Source organism: Somniosus microcephalus, chromosome 10 (assembly GCF_052327205.1).
Source record: "Somniosus microcephalus isolate GS21.2 chromosome 10, FLI_Smic_1.0, whole genome shotgun sequence".
NCBI lineage: Eukaryota > Metazoa > Chordata > Chondrichthyes > Squaliformes > Somniosidae > Somniosus > Somniosus microcephalus.
In genome coordinates, this window is record NC_140996.1 from 171,533,928 (window position 1) to 171,549,720 (window position 15,793).

The 15,793-nt window shown below is 47.7% G+C and overlaps 1 protein-coding gene across 3 annotated transcripts in view; it reads right to left on the reverse strand.

Annotated features, from left to right (window-relative positions):
• ska3 (spindle and kinetochore associated complex subunit 3) overlaps positions 1-15,537 on the reverse strand; it is a 42,598-nt gene extending 27,061 nt beyond the window's left edge. The window contains exon 1 of one of the 3 annotated variants that reach the window (XM_085999173.1): positions 15,410-15,537. The gene's annotated coding sequence lies outside the window, so the exon portion shown is untranslated. Of the gene's footprint in view, positions 1-7,783; positions 7,934-15,409 lie in introns of those variants that run through there. The other 2 variants (XM_085999175.1, XM_085999174.1) reach the window with 2 other exon arrangements.
• Positions 15,538-15,793: the final 256 nt, after the last annotated feature.

A 15,793-nucleotide genomic window follows, 5' to 3' on the forward strand; every position in this document is an offset into this window, starting at 1 on the left:
ACCACCGACATCTACCGTGAAGGTTTTGTCCCCTGCCTCCAACACGCGGAAGGGACCAGTGTATGGGGCCTTGAGTGGATCCCTATGTGCATCGTGGCGAATAAAGACGTATTCCGCCTTGTGAAGCTCCGTGGGAACATGCGAACTCTGCAGCCCGTGGTGCGAAGTGGGCACTGGCGCGAAACATCTGGCTGCCTCCTGGTGACTAGTAAGCTGGTCAGACGCGGACCAAGGCTTCGTCGATGCTGGTAGGAAATCCCCATGGACTCGCAGCGGTTGACCGTACACCAGCTCCGCTGATGAAGAGTGAAGGTCTTCTTTGGGGGCCGTGCGAAGGCCCAACAAGACCCACGGTAGCTTGTCTGCCCATCCAGCGTCCTGGAGGCTGGCCCTCAGGGCGGCTTTCAGTGACCGATGGAAACGTTCACAGAGACCATTCGCCTGTGGGTGGTAGGCTGTGGTGCGATGTAATTTGACACCGAGTCCTTGGGCCATTGCATTCCAGAGTTCGGAGGAAAACTGCGGTCCCCTGTCTGAAGAAATATCTGCGGGCACTCCGAAACGGGCAACCCAGGTGGAAATGAACGCCCTGGCCACGTCCGCCGAAGTAGTGGATGATAGGGGAACCGCCTCCGGCCATCTGGTGGTGCGGTCAACCATGGTCAGGAGAACCACGAAAAACCATGGGAGGGTGGGAGTGGACCCACCAGGTCCACATTGACATGGTCAAAACGTCGCTCCGGAACTGTGAAGGTGGCCAACGGAGCTTTGATGTGGTGCTGTACTTTGGCCTTTTGGCAAACCACGCAGGTGTTGGTCCAGTCGCGGACATCCTTGTGCATGCCGTGCCATACGAATTTCGCTGACATCAGCTTCTGAGAGGCCTTCATTCCTGGGTGTGACAACCCATGTATGGCGTCGAACACTTTACGGCGCCAGACAACTGGTACGACAGGGCGAGGGTCCCGTACGGAGACGTCACACAAGAGCGTGGTACCTGCTGAATGGAACTTGACGTCGGCCAACTGGAGGCCAGTGACGGTCGTTCTGTAGGCTCGGACTTCTGGGTCTGAGGCTTGATCCGCTGCCATGAGGGCGTAATCGATGCCTAAATGAACCGTATTGACGGTCGCACGGGAGAGGCAGTCGGCCACCAGGTTGTCCTTACCGACCACGTGCTGTATATCCGTGGTGAATTCAGATATGTAGGTCAGTTGACGTTGCTGTCGGGATGGCCACGGTTCGGCGGTCTTGCCCATGGCGAAGGTGAGCGGCTTATGGTCCACAAAAGCGGTGAAGGGACGTCCTTCCAGGAGGAAGCGAAAATGGCGGATGGCCAGAAAAAGGGCGAGCAACTCCCGGTCAAACGTGCTATATGCTCTCTCGTTCCGCCGTAGTTGACGGCTGAAGAATGCCAACGGCTGCCACGTCCCGTTCACCCACTGCTCTTGCACGGCGCCGATTGCGTAGTCTGACGCGTCGGTGGTGAGGGCGATGGTGGCTCCTGGCAGCGGGTGCGCCAGCATAGTCGCGTTGGCCAAGGCGCTTTTGGTGTCGGCGAACGCCCGGGCCACGTCATCCATCCAATCTACCGTATTCTTGCCAGCCTTGCCCTTGAGGGCCTCGTACAGGGGCTGCATGAGTAGTGCTGCCTTAGGCACGAAACGGTGGTAAAAGTTTACCATGCCTAGGAATTCCTGCAGGGCCTTAATGTTTTGCGGGCGTGGAAAAGATGTCACCGCCTCTACCTTCGCTTGTAAAGGAACCGCTCCCTCTGAAGTGATGCGATGCCCCAGGAAATCAATTTGGTGAAGACCAAACTGACACTTGGCCGGGTTGATAATCAGGCCGTGTTGGCTGAGACGTCGAAAAAGGGTGCATAGGTGACAGATATGTTCTTCTTTAGTGGGACTGGCAATGAGAATATCGTCCAGGTAGACGAAGAGGAACTTGAGGTCCCACAGCATGGAGTCCATCAGGCGTTGGAAAGCCTGGGCGGCGTTCTTTAACCCAAACGGCATTCGTAAAAACTCGAAAAGGCCGAATGGGGTGATGACTGCGGTCTTCTGGACGTCTTGGGGATGAACTGGGACCTGGTGGTAGCCCCGGACGAGGTCGACTTTCGAGAAGACAGTGTTCCCTGCCAAATGGGCGGAGAAATCCTGGATTTGGGGAATCGGGTACCGATCAGGAGTGGTAGCGTCGTTTAGGCGTCGATAGTCGCCGCATGGCCGCCATCGGCCGCCAGGCTTCGGGACGATGTGGAGGGGTGAAGACCAGGGACTATTCGACCGGCGAATAATCCCTAACCGTTCCATGGTCGCGAACTCCGCTTTTGCGACCACCAGCTTGCCAGGTTTTTCTGTTGTTATTTCGGAGATATTTGGTCTGATCCGCAACGATGTCCCTCAGGGCGAACTGGGCCTCGACCTGAATGAACCACGAGGTCGCTTGCTGCTCCCAGAACTGCGGTAGCTTCAGCGAAACGGCGTTGGCCTCCATGTTGTGTCCTTTTTGCGAAAAACATTCACAAAAAAATGAGGTCACCAATGTAGGAATTGACGAATTCCTAACTAATAACTGAGGTCGACTCAGGAGATCAATCAAACAGGTCTTTAATGTAAGACTAAATTAGTTCAAACAGTTTGTTGAGATCGGTACAGGAGAACCACGAAAACAGGTCTTAACAAGATGGAGATTCTACGAGGACTGCTTGGGCAGTCACGTGGTTTGCGACGTGACGTCATCGCGTTTTCCCGCGCTCTTAAAGGGGCCACGCCCCGTACATACAAAACACTATATACAAAACAAAGTAATGTCTAACACCATGGTACAGGCTTAGGCTGGTGTTAGAACATCGTTAAAAGGGAATTATATACAGTTGCCCAGAGTTATTCAGTGGCTCCGCCACAATATAGAACATAAGAAATAGGAGCAGGAGTAGGTCATATGGCCCCTCGAGCCTGTTCCGTCTTTCAATAAAATCATGGCCGATCTTTAACCTCAACTCCACTTTCCCGCCCGATCCCCATATCCCTTGATTCCCTTTTGTGTTCAAAAATCTAGCGATCTCAGCCTTGAATATACTCAACGACTGAGCATCCAGCGCCCTCTGGAGTAGAAAATTCCAAAAATTCACAACCCTCAGTGAAGAAATTTCTCATCTCAGTCCTAAATGGCCAACCCCTTATCCTGAGACTATGCCCCTTAGTTTTGACTCTCCCGCCAGGAGAAACAGCCTCTCAGCGATTACCCTGTCAAGCCCTCTCAGAATCTTGTGTATGAATGAGATAACCTCTCATTTTTCTAACCTCCAGAGAGTTTAGGCCTAGAATTATTTGGTTTGTAACCACAGGAAAGTTATGGTTAGGCTGCCATCTGCACTTAGGGATTCAACCACCAAGTTTTTTTTTCAAAAACACTCAAATATCAATTTAAATCAGCAGAATACTGAGTACTATATAATGAAGTATTCATTTAAGTTTATTAGAATTCTGCTTCAGGGCTACACAAAGTAATTCCTCAACAGAAATAATTTTCCTTTTGTCAAAAGCCATAGGCCTAGAAATTGGGTTGGGGCGCCAAAGTGGCGCAAAAGTCGCCTGAGCGCAGGATTTAGCGCAGCGTTCGCGGCTTCAGCGATCGTCCGATATTTCGTTTCATTGCCCCTCGAGGGACACGGGGCGAGGCTCGAGGCGCTCCGCGTCCCTCTTAGGGCGCTGAAATTGAATATCGCAGCGCAACGTGCCGCAGCACCACACGCTGCGGCACGGCACACTGCCGTACTTCCTCCCACTGTTAAGGGGGAGGGGCCTGCAACAGCGCGAACCCCGATCGCGAGTGCCGGCAAACGAGCCCGGCACCAAGGAGAAGTGCCGGGCTCTCGGGAAACAGCCAGCAATGCCGCGCAGGGGGGGCGGTTAGGAGGCCGGGGACGGAGGTGCTGGCAGGCGGCCGCCAAAAAAGGCGTCCGCCCCGCACCTCCACCTTAACTTGCGCCACTGCCGGCACAGTAAGGCCCCGTGAACCGGGTGCGGGTAGCGAACGGCGCAAGTGCGGCGTTCGCTACCAAATATCGCGAACGGGCCGCTGCGCACACCGATGACGTCATCGGTGGCGGCGCAGCGCAAAAGACTAACACCACCATTATCGCCCCAACTCAATATCGCGGGAGGTGCAGCCAGTGGCGCTACAGCCACTGCCTGCCTCTTTAGGCGCTAACAAGTGGCGCTACTTACCCAATTTCTCCCCCATCTTACTTGAAGGCCTCTCATGAATGCTCTAATATGGGGTAGTAATGTGCAGTTCTGCACCTACAAATTCCTTATAACCATGAAAGCTGCCGTCACTTTATACATTTTTGTACTTCACAAATGAAAGATAAGGATTTAACAGACCAGCAAGATCAACTGCGTCCCCAAAAGCTACTTCAAAATTTACTCTCCCATAACAACCCCTCCTTGCCTTAGCTCAGAGACACTCTACTCCTCTAGACTCAGTTCACAGACCCTTATCCATCTGACTCAACACCCTTTCCTGGAGGCATTCTCTCTGCCTACACCCTTTTTCGTTCATGCTGGCACTCATCCTCCAATTCAACCTGGTGCTCTTCTTCCAACAACCCCCTGTTTATGCTGGCACTATTCTCCTTCCTCAGTTAATGCTGGCACTCTCTTTCCTCCCCACCCCAAAGCACTGCACCTGCTTCTCACTCCCCTTTACTGTCACCCATTTCTCCCTTCCCACTATTACCCCATTTCCTCTTGTCCATAACCATCCATTTTGTCCCCTTATCTTCACTGCGTTCTATTTCATCCTTCCTCTTCTGAGGAAGGATGTTCTTGCCATGGAGGGAGCGCAGCGAGGATTCACCAGACTGATAGCTGGGATGGCAGGAATGACATATGAGGAGAGATTGGGTCGATTGGGCTTATATTCGCTGGAGTTTAGAAGAATGAGAGGGGATCTCATTGAATCTTATAAAATTCTAACAGGACTCGACAGACTAGATGCAGGAAGGATGTTCCCGATGACAGGGGAGTCCAGAACCAGGGGTCACAGTCTAAGGATAAGGGGTAAGCCATTTAGGACAGAGATGAGGAGGAATTTCTTCACCCAGAGAGTGGTGAACCTGTGGAATTCTCTACCACAAAAGGCAGTTGAGGCCAATTCATTAAATATATTCAAGAAGGAGTTAGATATATTTCTTAAGGCTAAAGGGATATGGAGAGTAGACAGGGACAGGGTACTGAATTTGGATGATCAGCCATGATCTCATTAAACGGCAGAGCAGGCTCAAGGGGCCGAATGGCCTACTCCTATCTTCTGTTTCTTTGCTTCTTTCTCCTCTTCAGCACCGCTCCTATCCAAGCACTGCTGTTAATAAGTAATTCCAGCCACTGTAGGTAGCATTTCCTGCTTATAGCACACAGCAAACAAACATTTTCAACAGCAGCTAGGAGTGACACAGAGGGGAGAAGGGCCTAGTCAGAGCAGATTTTTGTCAACTGGGCCCCAAAGCACTGACCACCAGCATATCCATCAGTCAGTTACAAATTTCAAGTGCGACTTAGATTTTCTCTTGGGTACAGCAGTGCTGGTCACTCCTGTAAGCAGTCAAAGCATCTTAGGTTGAGTCTTTTGGACATGCATTGCCCCAATCTATTGGAAGATGGACTGAGAACAAGTTGGCGTGACTACCATATGTGAATTCCTAAGTTACTTTATACATTGGTTGTCTGAGAAATAAAGTAACAGTCAAAGCAAATTCAAGTTGCATCACTCAAATTCACTTCTCTCCTCAAAATGTAATAAATCACAAGCTGTCACTTCTGTGTTTTTGGAATTATCTTTCTATCCAGACAACTTCTAATTATGAAAACGTTTCATCTGCATTTTAGTTTACTGCTACACGTCCCAGGCATTCACCTTGCAATCCTTTCCCCAAACATGTGTTTTTTCCCTTTTTGTTAATTCTGACCCCAGGAAGGTGAGTGGCGGTGTCCACATAGAATTATAATAGTACAGCACAGAAGGAGGTCATTTGGCCCAGAGTCTGCGCTGGCTCTTTCGAAGAGCAATTCAGTTAGTCCCAATCCCCTGCTCTTTCCCCGTATCCCTGCAATTTTCGCTCCTTCAAGTATTTATCCAATTCCCTTTTGAAGGCTACTATTGAATCTGCATCCACCACCCTGTCAGGCAGTGCATGCCAAATCCTAACCACTCATTGCATAAAGTTTTTCCACATGTCGCCTGATTCTTTTGCCACGAATAGACTAGTCCTCAATGCAATGGGTGTAAATAATTGTTGGCCATCTGAGACATAGAAACAGGAGGTGGCCATTCAATCCCTCAAGCTTTTTCTGCCATTCAATTAGATCATGGCTGATCTGTACCTCAACTCATTTACCTGCATTTTCTCAATTTCCCTTCATAGCCAGCAAAGATCTATTGATCTCAGTATTGAAAATTTCAATTAATCCAGCATCCGCAGCCTTTGAGAGTGTTCCACATTTCTACTATTCTTAATGTAAAAAAATGCTTCCTGATTTCACTCCTAAATGGCCAGGTCTAATTTTAAGATAATGCCCTTTTGTTCTGGATTCCCCACCAGAGGTCCAGGCAGCGGGCGGTCAAGGGGTGTCGTTCGGCCCGACTGCCTGCCTCTCTTCAACGGCCATGTTCGCGCCCGGGTGGCCCTGGAGATGGAGTACGTGGTGTCCGCCTGCACGCTTGAGGCCTTCCGCGACCGGTGGGCGCCGCGGGGACTGGAGTGCATCATCACTCCAGCCAATCAAATTTTAATTTAAGTTAAGTTTCCTTTAATGTTTAGTTACAGTCTATTTGTTTAAGCACCCAATCAAAAAGAGTACACCTGAATCGTAGGGTGTTGCACGGAGCAGTCCTGTGCAATAAAGTTTTAAGTAGGTTCACAGACTCCCAGGCTGCCTGCCTTTTCTGTGGCCTGGAGGAGTCCGTGTTCCATGTATATATAGAATGCGAGATGTTGCAGCCCCTATTCCATTATTTGAAGGGGTTGCTCCTCGATTTTTGGCTGCACTTCAGTCCCACGTACCTGATCTTTGGTCACCGGTGCAGAGGGGAGCTAGCAGAACGGGGGAACCTCCTTGTGGGACTGCTCCTGGGCCTGGCCAAAGTGGCCATCAACTGGTCCAGGCAGAGGGCGGTCGTTCGGCCCAACTGCACGCCTCCCCTCCACGGCCACGTTCGTGCCCGGGTGGCCCTGGAGATGGAGCAAGCGGTCTTCTGCGACCGGTGAGCACCGCAGGGACTGGAGTACATCACCACCCCCGGCAATAGAATTGTAATTTAATTTAATTTATTAAGTTTCCTTTAATGTTTTAAGTTACAGTTTATTTGTTTACAGCATTACCAAAAGAGTGCACCTGAATCCGTCACCTGCCTTTTCGCTTTACAGACTGCTCATTTGCAGAATTGTGTGTTTTGGTTCCAGCAATGGTGAAGGCCCCGGACCAGGAGCTGAAACCACCCCTGCCCAGCTCGATGTGATGATTGGTGAGGGTGGGGAATTGCACGTTACTTTAGAAAAACGGCAGAACATGGTTCCTCCCGAGAGTGTAACACCGCCGAATCGTCCTCCAGGTTCTGAAAATTTGATGCAGCGACAGGAGGCCGGTCTTGCAGCTGCCAAGTTAAACCGCTTTATTTTTAAACTCCCGTCATTCCCAGAATATAATTAAAAAGCTGCTACAGTCCCGCAAACAACTAACACACACAAAAATCAGAAGACGATAACTTTTACCTTCTTAAAGTCCCCGCCCCAAAACCTCAGGCGTGTTTTAAACTCACCAACCCGGCCCGCCGCCGCCCGCGCGCCCTGTTTGAATTTCGCGCGCGCGCAGTTTCAAAGCAGCTCGAGAACAACTCTGTTAACTGCGCGTGCGCGCGCACCGTCCCGCTCAACCGCTCCGGGTTCCCATCGCGCGCCTCCTAGCAACGAAAGCAGCAGGTTCCACGGGCGGGCCGCCGAAAAAGACCCTTTGTGTCGTTTTCATGGGAGTTTCTCCAAAGTTACGGCCTGATCAAAGAATCTTACAGCACAGAAGGAGGCCATTCGGCCCATTGTGCCTGTGCCGGCTCTTTGAAGGAGTTATCCAATTAGTCTGAATGCGCGAGGCATTCGCAACAAAATAAGAATTAATAGTGCAGATAGAAATTAATTTTTTTTTCCAATTTTATTTGTCACATAACCAAATACAACAAGTGAAATCCAGTCAGTGAAATGCTTTTTTCTTAATGAGCCGAGCGCGCCAAGCAGCAAAGGACACTTAGCTGCCTGGTACGCACGGAGCCTGCAAGGACTTAACAGGTTTGATCTAATAGCCTTAACGGAGACGTGGTTGCAAAGTGGCCAAGGTTGGGAACTAAATAGTACAGGATACTTAACTTTTAGAAGAGACAGGCAAAATGGAAAAGAAGGCGGGGTAGCCCTGATAATAAAGGATGGGATAAAGACAGTAGAGAGAAAGGATCTTTGCTCCGAAAATCAAGAAGTAGAATCAGTTTGGGTGAGGGGCAGAAAACATTGGTGGGAGTTGTTTCTAAGCCCCCAAACAGTAGTTGTAATGTAGGGCAGAGTATAAATCGGGAAATTAGAGGCGCATGTAACAAGGGTAATACAGTAATCATGGGGGACTTTAATCTACATATAGACTGGGCAAACCAAATTTGCAGCAATAGTGTGGAAGACGAATTAATGGAATGTATACAAGATAGTTTTCTACATCAGTATGTTGAGGAACTAACTAGAGAACAGGCTATTTCAGATCTAATAATGTGCAATGAGAAAGGGTTCATTAATAACCTTGTACTAAAGGGGCCTTTAGGGAAGAGTGACCATAATATGATAGAATTTTATATTGAGTTTCAAAGAGATTTAGTTAAATCCAAAACTAGGGTCTTAAATCTAAACAAAGCAAACTATGTAGGTATGAGAAGCGAGTTGGCTAAGGTAGATTGGGAAACTACATTAAAAGGTATGACGGTAGAGAAGCAATGGCTAGCATTTAAAGAATTAATACATAATTTACAACAAATATACATTCAATTTAAATTGAGAGAGATTACAAAATGCTACAGTTCAGAGGGACCTGGGGGTCCTTGTGCATGAATCACAAAAAGTTAGCATGCAGGTACAGCAAGTAATCAAAAAGGCAAATGGAATGTTGGCCTTTATTGCAAGGGGGTTGGAGTATAAAAGCAGGGAAGTCCTGCTACAACTGTACAGGGTATTGGTGAGACCACACCTTGAGTACTGCGTACAGTTTTGGTCTCCTTATTTAAGGACGGATATATTTGCATTGGAGGCAGTTCAGAGACGATTCACTAGGTTAATTCCAGAGATGAGGGGGTTGACTTATGAAGAAAGGTTGAGCAGGTTGGGCCTATACTCATTGGAATTTAGAAGGATGAGAGGTGATCTTATTGAAATATATAAGATACTGAGGGGGCTCGACAAGGTAGATGCAGTGAGGATGTTTCCTCTTGTAGGGAAATCTAGAACTCGGGCATAGTTTCCTTTTAGAACGGAGATTAGGAGGAATTCTCTCAGAGGGTCGTAAATCTGTGGAATTCTCTGCCCCAGAGAGCCGTGGAGGCTGGGTTATTAAATACATTTAAGGTGGAGATAGACAGATTTTTGCAAGATAAGGGAGTGAAGGGTTATGGGGAGCGGGCAGGGAAGTGGCTTTGAGCCTAAGATCAGCCCTGGGGAGGTGGGTTTGGAGGCGGGACTGCTGGGAAAATGGCAGAATTTGGGGCAGGTGCCCAACCCACTTCCATGCCATCTTGCCAGGAGGTGGGTAGCCGACCCGCATCGGGTCCCGCCTCCTCGAGGCAGGAAGGGGATTAATGCCAATTAACTGCCTGTTAACAGGTAGTTAACAGGCAGTTTTTTGGCTAATCCCTATTCTGAGCCCTGAAGTGTGGGTTTCCCGACAGTTCCGAATCTCGCCAGGGTCAGCGAGGTGGGCCGTCGGTCTCTGGGGGTCGGAGGGGCCGAGATGTCCGGTGTGCAGGTGAGTAATGGGTGCATGTGTGCAGAGGTAAGTGTGTGAGGTGTGTGTAAAGTGTTTTAATAAGTTTTACTTACCTTTACTTCTTCCTGCAGGCTTCCTCCCTTCAGGTCTCGGGAGTCCCTCAGCTCACTGGCACAGAAAGCAGAATGACCGCTGAACTGTCAAAAGCTGCAGCCTTCTGCTTTCTGGTCAGGAAGGCTTTCTAATAGTGTCTTGAGTAAAGACACAACTTAGAAGACAGATTGTCAGTGTTTGACAGCTTCACAGAGCTGTCAAACGATGACATTTCACCTGTCAAAAGCTCCTGACAGATTAAACGGCACTCGCTGATGTCACCTGTAACTGGCTTTCCCTTAATTAGCCTGCTAAGCCCACTGGACGGACTTAACAAGGTCAATCAAGGGAAAATAGCGTGGGTTGACCACAAGTCGATGGAGGCGGGACTAAAACCCAACAAGTGGGAGTCCCGCCTCCAAAAGCTCGCCATTGACAAAATCCAGCCCAATGGATGTATTGGTTGTCATTTTCCAAAATTCCATAGATTCTAGAACGGTTCCCGCAGATTGGAAGGTAGCAAATGTAAGCCTACTATTTAAGAAAGGAGGGAGAGAGAAAACAGGGAACTACAGACCAGTTAGCCTGACATCAGTACCTGTAGTAGCGAAAATGCTAGAATCTATTATTAAGGACGTGGTAACAGGGCACTTAGAAAATAATAATAGGATTGGGCAGAGTCAACACGGATTTATGAAAGGGAAATCGTGTTTGACAAATCTGTTAGAGTTTTTTGAGGTTGTAACTAGCAGAATAGATAAGGGGGAACCAGTGGATGTGGTGTATTTTGATTTTCAGAAGGCATTCGATAAGGTGCCACACAAGAGGTTATTAAACAAAATTAGGGCTCATGTGATTGGGGGTAATATACTAGCATGGATTGAGGATTGGTTAATGGACAGAAAACAGAGAGTAGGAATAAATGGGTCATTTTCGGGTTGGCAGGCTGTAACTAGTCAGGTACAGCTTGGACCTCAGCTATTCACAATCTACATCAATGATTTGGATGAGAGGACCAAATGTAAATTATCCAAATTTGCTGATGATACAAAGCTGGGTGGGAATGTAAGTTGTGAGGAGGATGCAAAGAGGCTTCAAGGGGATATAGACAGGCTAAGTGAGTGGGCAAGAACATGGCAAATGGAATATAATATGGAAAAATGTGAAGTTATCCACTTTGGTAGGAAAAATAGAAAAACAGAGTATTTTTTAAATGGTGAGAGATTGGGAAATGTTGGTGTTCAGAGAGACCTGGGTGTCCTTGTACAAGAATCACTGAAAGTTAACATGCAGGTACAGCAAGCAATTAGGAAAGCAAATGGTATGTTGGCCTTTATTACAAGAGGATTTGTGTATAAGAGTAAAGATGTCTTACTGCAATGTCCAAAGATGTGCAGGTTAGGATGATTGGCTATGATAAATTGACCCTTAGTGTTAGGGGGATTAAATACATGGGGTTACGGGGATAGGGTGGGATATGTGTTGGTGTAGGGGTTATGGGGATCGGGTGGGATATGTGTCGGTGCAGGCTCGATGGGCCGAAATGGCCTTTATCTGCACTGTGGGGTTTCTGTGATTTCTGTGAATTATATAGGGCCCTGGTGAGACCACACCTGGAGCATTGTGTACAGTTTTGGTCTCCTTACCTAAGGAAGAATATACTTGCCATAGAGGGAGTGCAACAAAGGTTCACCAGACTGGTTCCTGGGATGGGGGGATTATCCTATGAGGAGAGATTGAGTAGACTAGGCCTATATTCGCTAGAGTTTAGAAGAATGAGAGGTGATCTCATTGAAACTTTCAAAATTCTTACAGGACTTGACAGGTTGGATGCAGGGAGGATGTTTCCCCTGGCTGGGGAGTCTAGAACCAGGGGTCACTGTCTCAGAATAAGGGGTCGGCCATTTAGGACTGAGATGAGGAGAAATTTCTTCACTCAGAGGGTGGTAAAACTTTAGAATTCTCTACCCCAGAGGGCTGTGGTTGTTGAGTATATTCAAGACAGAGATCGAAAGATTTTTGAATATTAAGGGAATCAAGGGATATAGGGATAGTGCAGGAATGTGGAGATGAGATAGAAGATTAGCCACGATCTTATTGAATGGTGGAGCAGGCTCGAAGGGCCAAATGGCCTACTCCTGCTCCTTTTTCTTATGTCCCAATCTCCTGCTCTTTCCCCATAGCCCTGCAAATATTTTCCCCTTCAAGTATTTATCCAGTTCCCTTTTGAAAGTTACTATTGAATCTGCTTCCACCACCCTTTCAGGCAATGCATTCCAGGTCACAACAACTCACTGCGTAAATAAAGTTCTCCTCATCTCCCCTCTGGCTCTTTTGCCGAGTACCTTAAATCTGTGTCCTCTGATTATCGACCCTCCTGCCAGTGGAAACAGTTTCTCCTTATTTACTGTATGAAAACCATTCATGATTTTGAATACCTCTATTAAATACCTCTATTAAATCTCCCCTTAACCTTCTCTGCTCTAAGGAGAACAATCCCAGCTTCTCCAGTCTCTCCACATAACTGAAGTCCCTGGTATAATTGTAGTAAATCTCCTCTGTCCCCTCTAAGGCCATGACATCCTTCCTAAAGTGTGGTGCTCAGAATTGGACGCAATACTCCAGCTGAAGCCTAACCAGTGTTTTATAGAGGTTTAGCATAACTTCCTTGCTTTTGTACTTTATTCCTTTATTAATAAAGCCAAGGATCCCCTATGCCTTTTTAACAGCTTTCTCAACTTGTCCTGCCACCTTCAAAGACTTGTGTACGTACACCCCCAATCTCTCTGTTTCTGTAACCCCTTTAAAATTGTACCATTTAGTTTATATTGCCTCTCCTCATTCTTCTTACCAAAATGCATCACTTCACACTTCTCTGTGTTAATTTCATCTGCCATGTGTCTGCCCATTTCACCAGACTGTCTATGTCCTCTTGAAGTGTGTTACTATCCTCCTCATTGTTTACTACATTTTCGAGTATCATCTACAAACTTTGAAATAAAGCCCTGTATACCCAAGTCTAGGTCATTAAGGGTCTGACGGCCATGTTAAATTTAGTTACAGTTTATATTGGGCCAGAAATTCGTGACCAAAGGCGTGAGTACGGTCGGGGTACTCACGCATCTGGCCGTTGGAAATGCCGGCGTTCAGCATGAACAGCGCATGCGGGGAACGCCGGCATTTCCAGACCTCGGAACGAAGGGGTTCATAGGCACAGCGCGTGCGACTGCACAGGCAGCGCTTGCGCAGTGAACTTCGTAGATTTCATTCATGGATTCAGTGAGGGTAAGTCCTTACAAGTTACACTTGAAAAAAGCAGGTGTAAAGTTGTTCCAAGGCTGCGGAGGAAGATATATTTTATCGTGGAGCTTCTGAAAGGCAATATTTTTGTTTGGGAAAGGGAGGGAAGTTATTTTAAGAAATTTTAAGTAAGTTTTAAAGTTTAAATTTTTTTTTTTTTTTAAACGGGTTTTCAGAACGGTAGGTAGAAGGAGCAATTGTGGCTGTGTGAATGGAATGTGAAAATGAGTGTTCTAAAATGAGTAATGTAACATTTCCAGCACTTTTAAGAAAGAAACTTTTCATCAGTAATAAGTAATTATGTATGTATGTCCGCATATATTCCTTTACGTATATGTATGTATGTTTTATATTCCTTTACTAATGTGTATGAATGTATGTTTTTAATTATGATTTTCCAATAAGTTACTTTCTCTGAAAGTCATAATTAAATAATACATTCATACACATAAGTAAAGGAATATATACATAACACGCAAAGGAATATGTACAGACATACATACTTTCAGAAGCTCCACGATAAGAAATATCTTCCTCCGCAGCCTCTGGAGCAACTGTACCCATGCTTTTTTCATGTGTAAGTTGTAAGGACTTGACCTCACTGAAATCATGAATGAAAGCGGCGAATTTTACTGCGCACGCGTTTTGCCTCTGAACCCCTTCGTTCAGAGGACAGGAAATGCCGGTTTTCCCCGCATGCGCTGTGCATGCTGAAAACCGGCATTTCCTCCGGCCAGACGCGTAAGTACCCCGACCGTACTCGCGCATTTGGAAGGGAATTACTGGGCCAACATTTTACATGTAAAAAAAATGAAAAATTTAACAATTGCACGATTTGCCCCCTCGCATCTGCGACTGAGGGTCCAAGGAGGTGCATTGCGCAAGAGGTCATCGTCGTACATATCCTCACACTGTTCCCTTTCGGGAACTGTATGAAGTGGTGGAAGGATTTATGGCCGTGATTAACGCTCATTCCGTGACCGTAACCATCTTTGAACCAGCCATTAGGGTGGTTAGTCCTATGGCGTGAGGGTTTTACGGGCTCCCACAACCCATCTGAGGGGGGGGGGGGGGCCACCCACACCCACGGACACAAGTATCCCGCTGGATGTCCACCCAGAATTTATAGTTGGAGCTCCGACTCCACTTGCCGGGACTGTCTGGAGTGGGGTTCGAAACCCTACTCCTTCTGGCCCAGCGGCGGGGATGCTTACTGCTACGCAAAAGGCCCACTCCGCACAAAAGGTGACACCCATACGTTTCCTGCGCCTTTTCCCTCCCCGTGACTGGAGCCCTATGCTGCCACTTGAAAGACCAAGCTATCATCTGCCCTTTTTGCGGCGCCTTTGACTTCTCATTACCAATGATGAGCAGGCGCTGCGCCTCCACCTCCTTGAGGAGATTGCTGAGGTCATCATCAGTTCAATTGTGAGTTCTTTTAATGCCGTGAATTGTGCTCGTTCCAGCCATTTCACGTTGCTAATCGGATTGGGCCTTTGGCATAGCGGTAGGATCCCCGCCGCTGGGCCAGATCAGGGTAGGGTTTCGAACCCCGCTCCAGACAGTCCCGGCAAGTGGAGTCGGAGCTCCGGCTCTAAATTCTGGGTTGACATCCAGTGGGATATTTGCGTCCGTGGGTGTGGGTGGCCCCCCCTCCTTGTATAGCTTGTGGGAGCCCGTAAAACCCTCCCGCCATAGGACTAACCGCCCTAATGGCTGGTTCAAAGATGGTTACGGTCACGGAATGAGCATTAATCATGGCCATAAATCCTTCCACCACTTCATACAGTTCCCCAAAGGGAACAGTGTGAAGACACGTATGACGACGACATTGCTAAATAAATACATGGAATTAAAAAAATTCTTTTAGGGCTTTTAAAAGTCTTTAAATTGCTTTAATTCTGTTTAAAACTACTTCAGATTCTTCAAAATAATGTAAACGTTTTTAAAATTTTATAAAAGTTCACAAAACATTCATAAAATAGCAGATAACTTACTTTCCCTGCAGCTGTGTAACTACAAAGTCCTCTGCAGCTGCTTGGAGAGATTGGGGGCGTGTCCTACTACAATGAGACCTTAAGGGGCGTGTCTCACTTGCACTGCACGCTCCAGGCTTCGCGCTGGCTGCACTCCTGGGCGGCGTGACGTCATACGCTGCCCGGGATTCTTCTTTTTGAAACACCAATTCCAGGCGTCCCTGGAGGTGATCGGCAGGAGCGTCGGGTAAGTGCATATACGGGGCTTGCACGCGCGGCAAGCCCCGTTCACGAATTTCTGGCCCATTATATTCTCTCAGGATTTAGTTAGACCAAGGAATGTCCAGGGAGCGCCAAATGATTATGCAGAACCATAAGCCCCCCAAACACAAACAGTGCAAGTTA